This window comes from Lupinus angustifolius, chromosome LG19 (genome assembly GCF_001865875.1).
Source record: "Lupinus angustifolius cultivar Tanjil chromosome LG19, LupAngTanjil_v1.0, whole genome shotgun sequence".
NCBI classification, from domain to species: domain Eukaryota; kingdom Viridiplantae; phylum Streptophyta; class Magnoliopsida; order Fabales; family Fabaceae; genus Lupinus; species Lupinus angustifolius.
The window spans coordinates 15,869,040-15,878,232 of NC_032027.1; the positions used below are offsets into that span (position 1 = coordinate 15,869,040).

General features: G+C 33.3%; 1 pseudogene; it reads right to left on the reverse strand.

The window, feature by feature from the left end:
* The window catches only part of LOC109334130, a 13,026-nt pseudogene extending 9,562 nt beyond the window's left edge, over positions 1-3,464 (reverse strand).

The following is a 9,193-nucleotide window of genomic DNA, read 5'->3' on the forward strand; positions in this document are numbered from 1 at the left end:
TCAAAGCACCAACTTGAATGATTAAAATTCAAATCTTTTAGAATATAAGAACAAGTAGAAATACATAACCATATTCAAAAGAAATTGTTAGGAGCATGAGCCATCCATCCAAGGATTGGATGCTATGAGTTCCAAATGAGATTACAAAATTGAGTTTTGCATCTCATTTTCCTTCTCCTTTCCTCCTCTTGAATTCTAAAGTAAAATTACAAACTTACTTGAAATAAAGTTTCTAAAAACTAAGAACAAGAAGAGAGAATTCCAGAGAAGAATTTCTAGTGAGAGATATGTGAATTTGATATTGAATGGATTTTGTTTGCTCGAATTGAATGTGCCTATTTATAGAAATTCTTTCTGGACCGCTGAGCTGCTTGTCAGCCCCACTAAACAGCTGACCAAACCCTTCAGCATGGGTTTGGCCCCTTGATCAAGTAGCTTTGTCACCTCCTTATGCTTGACTCATCAAAGATAGTTATGAGCTATGAAACCAGCTATTGTGAGCTACTCTGAAAAGCCTATGGTGGGATACTTGAGGTGAGGTCATTGGTGACTTCCTGGTTTGCTTGTAGGTTAAGTCAAGTCTGGATGCAGACCACTTAGCACACATGTTGCACCTCAGCAGCTTTGACCGTGCTGACTGGGACATGGCCTGGTGCTTGCAAATCTGGTCAGGAGTCTGGTTCTCTGCTAAGCTTCTTGGTTGGACCGCTAAGCTGCTTGTTCAGCAGCTTGAGCATATACCAAGCTTGTGTCTGACCACGTCAAGCTGAATTCTGACCGTGCCAGGACTAGCCTGGTGCTAAGCTGAGTGGCCAAGCAGGTCCGCTCAGCTGCTTGCTTGAGCAGCTTTGTCCAGGTCAGGCTGGTGTCCAGGTCATCTTAGCATGGCTTAGTCCACGCTTAGCTGCCTGGTTGAGCACCTTGGTTTTTGACTTCTTTGTCTTTTTGACCATGAGTCTTTTTTCTCTTCTTTTCTTCATTCTAAATCCTACAAAATACATAAAAAAGAAATACACATACAAATATACAAGATTGTGATATTTTATACAAAAAGTTTTGTTTTAAGTTGGTTTTTCTCAATTATGCTTAAGATAAGTGCCATAAAAGTGTATGAAATTTAGGTATGTTTGGCACTTATCATATATACAAAAGCATATATAAGAATAAACTCAATACAAACAAGGTCATTTTACCAAGAAAAACTCGTCCTGTGTGCATGTGGTGTCAAAAGCCTTTCAATCCTCATCTTTAATGACATTTGCATATTTCTTTGAAGGTTTGAGGTTGACATTGTCATCAGGATCTTTGATACATTTTCCGACATCGGTTCTGAATTGTTGGAGAGCCTTGCCGACAGATTTAAGGATATAATCCTTATGTTCCTTACGAACATCAAAAGTTGACTGAAATTAAAACACATATACATTATACATTTTATAATCCTTATGTACATATAAATTTCATGAAATAACATACATTGCATGAAAACACATATACATTATATGGCATGTAAAAACATGTATATACGTACATTGCATGCAAACACATAAACATACATTGTATGAAAAGACAATAACACACACTGCCTAACCACAAACTTACTGCCTAAACACATATAAACTGCATGAATACACAAAATTACATATACATTGCATGATAACACATATACATTGCATGCAAAGACATATACATTGCATGAAAACACATATTCATTGCATGAAAACACAAAAAACACACACACTAAAATATAAACTTAATACTATTTCATTCCAGATATGCTCCTTCACGACATTCAACCTAACATCAGTCCAAGTCTTGGTGAAGACTCTCTATATCTCATTGGTGGTACGATACCAAGAGATGACTTTCCTTGTTACAAAAATCACAACAAAAACAGAGTAATATTAAGCACAAAATAGCTCAAATATTACAATTAAGAACAAGCTATAAACTCTATACAAATCTCACAAATTAAATCTCACAAATTATTATGAATATGTATAAGATCAGAATCATGAAGAACATGTAATTTCTATGCTAATAAATCTCTAAAAGAGTTGAAAGAATCATGCAAGAAAGATAGAATGACGAACACATTTAATCACATGCAATGGATGGCATTTTAATCCCTAAGCATGATACTATCTCTCACTAATCTCACATGCAATTCTCTTTGCCTATGACATACAAAGAACACGAAAATATGCAACTTAGCAATTCTAAAAATGAATGAATGAATGTGTGAAGCATGGTGTAAAAACACATTTTATATAGAAAAGTTGTTTTGTGCCCAGTTAATCGATTAAATGCTCTATTAATCGATTAACGGGCTGTTCAGAATAACTTAATTCAGTTTTTCAGTTATCTGTTTTCATGTTAATCGATTAAAGCCTTACTTGATCGATTAACTGACATATTTTCAGTTAAGATATTAAATGGTAAACTACCTATATGTTATGTTTATCAACTATACATGTTTTATCATTATATTATGCCTAAGATGCACAAATAACATGTATGATTAATGCATGAATATATAATAAGCTAGATGACATGTCTTATGTAAATGATATGATAGTTTTTAAAACTTGTGAGATTTGCATCTAGGTTTACCTAACCTAGACTCAATAAATAAGACACATATCTAAGACTCTAGTTTAGACATGAAGCTCTTGAATCTTTGACATGTTGATTTGTTGAGTTATCTTTAAGATCTCACTAATTCCTTTGTCTTCATCAAAACATAGGCAAGCTAAGTGCTATCTTGACACTTTACACTTTCAAAATCATATTTTTGCACCTCATTTTCCAACTCCACTCCCTCTGAATTTCTTTGAAATAAAAACCTAAGAACACTCTAAAAAGAAAGACAGCTGAAATGGAAAGGGGCAGAGGAATTTACAAAATATGTACAATATGTACAACTACTCAATTTTTAATGATTTTTATGGATGATTTAAATCACTTTGAATTTTGACTTTGAAAACTTCAGGAGTGGCATCTTAAGCTAATGCAAATCATCATATAAAATGAAGAAGTATAAAAATACCTAAATAATTTGTACCAAATGTCATCTCAATTTTCTCTTCAGAGAACTCCAAGTTTTGAGAGAACATCTCATGTATTCCCACCATTAGTGTATCATAGAATATTGTTTTAAGTTATAAAACAATATGATCACAAGTGTTCCAAAAAAAAAAAAAGGACAATATGATCATAAAGGTTACATGAGAATATTAAGGGGAAGTTCTAAAGCTAAAAAATCAGAACAAAATCTATGTACAGAACCAAAAGTGCTAAGATCATTCTGCAACATAATAACCTTAGCATATGGACTTTCCTTTTGTATATTTTCTTTCATTTCTCTGGCGTTATTCATCTCCCTTTGCACCAATCACAACTCTCACTCCTCCCTTTGCTAACACCCTTGTTGTTTCTCCTCCAATACCAGATGTCCCCCCTATAATTAAAATTTAGCAACGATGACTTCATTAATTAAGCGAGCTTTTCCTACAAATTTTTTGATATACATCCATTTTATAATAGTCAACAAGGTACAAAATTTTGATCATTCTATTATTTGATATTAGAGACAATCATATTCATCTTGGGTAGGATTGTTATAAGTATCACTTTGATTAAAAATTCTTTATTCAGCCTATATATAAAAATGAGAAAAAGACAGTGTATAAGTTTTATATATTGATATTTAATCATCGCTGACTTTAAAAAAAAATAATTCAAATAAACGGTGGATGATGTAATGTATGTGTATAAATTTTTACACAGTCAGTGTATAGATTTTACACTCATAAAAAATACTATTGAAAACGATATTCATTTATGCGCTTTATTCCGCCTACATATTAAAATGAGAAAAAAACATTTTATAAGTTTTATATATTGATATTTAATCATCGCTGACTTTTCAAGAAAAAATAATTCAAATAAATGGTGGATGATGTAAGGTATGTGTATAAATTTTTACACAATCAATATATAGATTTTACACTCATAAAAAATACTACTGAAAATGATATTCATATATGCGCTTTATTGGGTGAGGCATTATCTGAAAACAAAAATAAAAATACTATTTAATACGAAACTATATATTGCATGAAACTATGATGAAAGATTGGAGTGAAAATGTGTTATAAGGAAATAATATATTTTGTGTGTGGAGAAAGAAAATTATGAATTTGTGGAATTTGGCGAATCCAGTAGTGTAATGTAAAGGAAATATGATATTATATTTTTTAAATTACTTAATTAAAAAATAAGTAGAAATATGGATCTTTAAAAAAAAATTTCATCATGATATCTGTTTACTACTGATCCTCCATCAATGGAGAGGATCTCAAACAATTTGTGTGTGATATAAGCTTAAACCAATGAAAGAAGAGTGTACAAAAGAGACAAAACTGTATCTTGTTGCTGCTAAAAAGAACAACCATCTTAAGTGGAACACTCATGTGTAGGATAAAACACTTAACCTGCCACCTCTCCCAATAAAAGCCCCAATATTAATCAGTAATTAAGAAACCATCATAAAAATATTCTGAAGAAATTTTAGCTGATAAATTACTATTAAATTTGTCTAATTTTGAAATAAAAATTTGGATTAAATTTCAGTTTTCAACTAATTTTTCACTAAAAAAAGAACAAAGAAAGAAAGAAAGAGAAATTGGAAATGAAGAATGAAGTGAAGATGAAATGCAGTATAAGAAAAGTGATTGAAAACTGTGCTCAGGAATCTCCAAAACCAACTTTCTAATGAACATAGTCATACTCTTGCTCACAGCTTATGGATAAAGACACAAATGTACTAATAACAAAAAAAAGACACAAATCTACTCGCTCTCTCAAATAAGAACGCGGAGAAAACTTCAGCCAACCATGGTTATAATTTTTATATCACTATGGTCACAAAATTATAAGTTGAAGTAGAAGGATGATAATTCAGCTTTTATATGTTGGGATGAAGGAAGGTTGGTTTTGTGTATCGAAGACGAAGTCGTTTGTGGGAAAGGATCGGCAGGTTTTGCACAAGTTTAGCATCTGAAGTCAGAATGATCATTATTAAACCTTTCTAGATAGGGACTGGGGCAAACAAACATAAATCATGACTTTATCGCGAGGTATAGGCTTTTTAGGCTATCCGAGCCTGTTTCAAGCCCGAAAAGGGCCTTTTAATTGTTGGGTACCACTGAGGTAAGAATATACTAAAGGAGGGTGAATAGGTGTCATAGATCACTAATCCCGCTTTTCCGATATTTGCGCAGACAATAAAGTTGCTGCACTTAATCGATTATCAATAGGGTTAGTCGATTAAGGACAGTTTTGTTAATCGATTAGCAAAGGCTAAAAGCATCCTAATAGCCTATAATCTTGCTATAGGAGCATAAGTCTCATCTTAATTGATACCTTCTTCTTCATTGTAACCTTTAGCTATCAATCTAGCTTTGTTTCTAATAATCAAGCCAAACTCATCAAGTTTATTTCTAAACATCCATTTTGTGCCAATTATAGGACGATCACTTGGTCTAGAGACTAAATCCTACATATTATTTCTTTCGAATTGGTTTAGCTCTTATTGGATAGCTAGTGACTAATGTTCATCCTCAATGGCCTCATTCATGGTCTTAGGCTCAATTTGAGAAACAAATGCAAAGAAATTACAAGTATTGCACAACGAATTTCAGGTTACCACTCCATTAGAAATGTCACATATAACATTGTCAAAAGAATGTTCTTTCTTTATCTTCCAAGCTTGTGGAATTCTTGCATGATCTTGAATTGAATCTTGATCTTCTTGCATTACTTTCTCATATTCTGGATCTTTAAAGTATGCATCCTCAAGAGTACCTACATCATCAATTATACCTTTCTCCTATTTTGGAGAAGATTCATAAAAAACAATATGAATAAACTCTTCTACCGTTATTGTTTTTTTGTTAATGACTATATATGCTTTACTATGATCAGAATACCCAATAAATATTACTAAATCAACATTTGAGTCAAAGTTTCTTAAAAGTTCTTTAACAATGTTCAAAATGAAGCATTTACATCCAAAATCATGAAAATGAGATATAATCAGGTTTCAGCCTTTAAGCAGTTCATAGGGTTCTTTTTTAAGAGTAGGCCTCAAGAGTACTTTATTCATAACATAACAAGTACTATGAACCATATCTTTCAAAAAATACTTGGGCACTTTGCTCTCATTCAACATGGTTATAGCCAACTCCTCAAGAACTCAATTTTCCTTTCAACAACCCATTTTGTTCAGGAGTTATAGGAGCGGAATATTGGTGTTCAATACCATGTTTCAAGCAAAACTTGTTTAAATTTTGGTTTTCAAATTCACCACCATGATCACTTCTTATGGTTACAATTTTATGATTCATTTGGTTTTGGATTAACTTGGCATACCACTTAAACGTTTTGAAAGTGTCACTTTTAGTGCAAGAAATAAAGTCCTTGTGAATGTAGAATAATCATCCACAATAACAAGTGCATAATAACTTCACCCAAAACTCATTATTTGAGATAGTCCAAACAAGTCCATAAGAAGTAACTTTAATGCCCTTGTTGTGAATACCATGTTTTTAGAAGAAAATTAACTTTTGACTCGTTTGCATTTTCGGCAAGAGTCACAAGTTTCTTCTGTTTTAAATTTGAGTTTAGGTAGTCCAATTACTAATTCCTTAGTAGACAACTTATTCAAATGGATATGAGCAAGCCACCTATGCTAAATCCAAATACTATTCACTTTTGAAATAAAACATTTCGAAAGTAGTGAGGGAATATCATCCAAATCAACCTTTGAGGAAATATTATTAGTTCTATGACCAATAAATTTAGTGATATCGTCATTGTCACTTTTAAAAATGCAGCACTTGGAGTTAAAGATTACCTTATTACCTTTATCACACAATTGCTAATTCATAGAAGATTATGCTCCAAGTCTTCCATATAGAGCACATTCTCAATGATATTTTGTGACGTATTACCAATCTTACCAACTCCAAGTATCTTGTCTTGATTGTTATCACAATATGTGATATCATCCTTTTCCTTTGGTGAAACCTCAAAAACTTGGACTTATCACCCATCATGTGCCTAGAACATTCGCTGTCCAAATACCATTAATGTCCAAATGTCCTTAGGCACACCTAAAAAACAATGTTTGCTTGCTTGTTTTAAGTATCCAAGTAGTCTTGGGTCCCTTAATGTTAGTTTTCTTGGGATCTTATCCCTTTTCAATCCAAATATATCCACCTTTGGGTATATCATGCAACCTAATATTACAAGAATTAGAAATATGACCATACACACCACAATAGAAACATGTAGGAGAGTTATGATATCAATTTTTCGAAAAATTAACATATTTATTGTATGATCTACTTTTAGCATGTGTAAATCTCAAATTAGATCAATTACCATCATTTCTTTGTTTTGCCAGAAAGTTATCCAACTTATGACTACCCTTAGATAAATTTGCAACTTTAGAAGCACAATCACATGCAGAGTTAGCATAAATGAGATATGAAGTTTCATTTTGGAGCTGAAATTCATCAATAAATTTCTACATTTCTAAAATTTTCTTTTCATGCACCAAAATTACTCTTTGTCGATCGACATTGAGTTTAGCCAAGTTTTTAAGTTGTTCATGTAATTCAACGTAAGCACCATATAAAACAGCATAAGTGTGGTGTCATTCCCCGATTTTCGGATACATGACCTCTTTGGAGTCGCTACCATGTCTTTTGCGGTTAAAACGTGGAAAACTCAATTTAAGCCCAAACTAGGATAAAATGGTCTTTTATATTAGAGTTTGAGTTTGCAAGTTGATTATGGATCAATGAAGATATTAGCATCTCGTCTGCCCATAATTAAACGATACTGTAACTAATTGCATGAATTAAATACCCTTAACTTATTTAAATTAAATTGTTTAAAAAAATTATTTTTATTTTTGTATCTAACAAGAATTAATCTTGCTCTTACCTATCCCTAAATGCTTTAGGGAATTGATAAGTGCCAAAAGTATACACTTTTCACCATCATTTTATGGCACTTATCCTATGAAAATTGTAGAAAACCAACTTAAATTAACACCTTTTAGGTAAATTTTGCATAATTAAATAAATTACTTCCTTATTAGTTCTTGTCCAAGTTTTCTTTGAGTTTTGTACGAAATTGAATATTAAAGAATAAATTCAAAGATGGATAAGAATTCAAGACAAAAGCTCAAAATGAATTGCTAAAAGTAATCAAGTTAAAGCATGGCATGCTATGTGCTTAATTTGGTTATTTAGCCTTGAAGAAAGGTAGCTTACTTCGTCTTGAAGAAACCTATGTTAAGGTAGGCCAAGCAACTTGAAAAAAATCAAATGCTTACCTTAACTTAAAGAAAACAGCCCAAAAGTGCCAAGCAACCAACAAAAATCAAGTAACAAACCAAAGGAAAAAAGGTGGCTTCACCATGAAGAAATCAAGCACAAAGCTGTCCAACCAAGCCAAGCACCAAGCACCAGGCCAGGTCATCCAGACACCAAGCACCAGGCCAGGTCAGCCAGGCACCAAACACCAGGCCAGGTCAGCCAGGCACCAAGCACTAGGCCAGGTCAGCCAGGCACCATGCCAGGTCAGCCAGCACCAAGCACGAGGCTAGGTCAGCTAAGCTGTTGAAACATGCAGCTTAGTGGGGAACCATTCAGCTAAGCAGCTTAAACATGCAGCTGAGCGGGGAACCAGGTTAGCTAAGCTGCTGAAACAGGCAGCTTAGCGGGGAACCAGGTGTTCTAAGCGGCTGGCGCACCAGAAAAGTGATTTTTAGGTCAATTCATGGAACATCTTACTTTTTATTTGCTTAAAGGCCAAGAAAATGACCTCATGGATGACATAAAGCGATGCCAAGAAGGAGGAGGTGTCACTATGCATGTAACCTAGCCCACCATAGGGGTCAAGTAGGGGCCAAAGTGGGTCTTCACAGGGGCAAAAGGTGAGCAACTTAGTTGCCAAACAAGGCAGCTGAGCATCCAAAAATTTGGCCTATAAAAAGGCACGAAATTCTCATTTGTAAAACATTGTAAATTCATTCTAAATTCTTCCTAGTTGATTCCTCTTCTTTTCCTTTCATTTTAGGTAGTTTTTAGGCTAGTTTTAGAGTAGTTTTTCATGT